This window comes from Pteropus vampyrus, unplaced genomic scaffold (assembly GCF_000151845.1).
Source record: "Pteropus vampyrus isolate Shadow unplaced genomic scaffold, Pvam_2.0 Scaffold759, whole genome shotgun sequence".
NCBI classification, from domain to species: Eukaryota; Metazoa; Chordata; class Mammalia; order Chiroptera; family Pteropodidae; genus Pteropus; species Pteropus vampyrus.
Window position 1 is genome coordinate 57,560 of NW_011889540.1, and position 339 is coordinate 57,898.

Here is a 339-nt window from a genome sequence, read left to right on the forward strand (position 1 = left end):
ATATAGATAGATGATAGCTAGCTAGCTAGCTAACTAGATGTGCATGTGTGTGCATGTCTGTACATGAGTGTGTGTACACACCTGTGAAGGGGTAGGGTCCTAGCAGTTGTCCTGATGGCAGGGTGAAGATTACTGCTGCCAGTGGGGTGTGGCAGTTGAGATGGAAGGCTCTTCCTGAATTCATTAACCAGCTCTGCCACTTACAAGCTGGGTGACCTAGTTTTTTAACTTGGTGAACCTCAGATTCCTCACCTGTGAAGCAAGAATGATAATAGTACCTACCTCATGGGATAATTATGAGGATTATGGAATGATTCCAGGCACATGGTGAATGAGCAA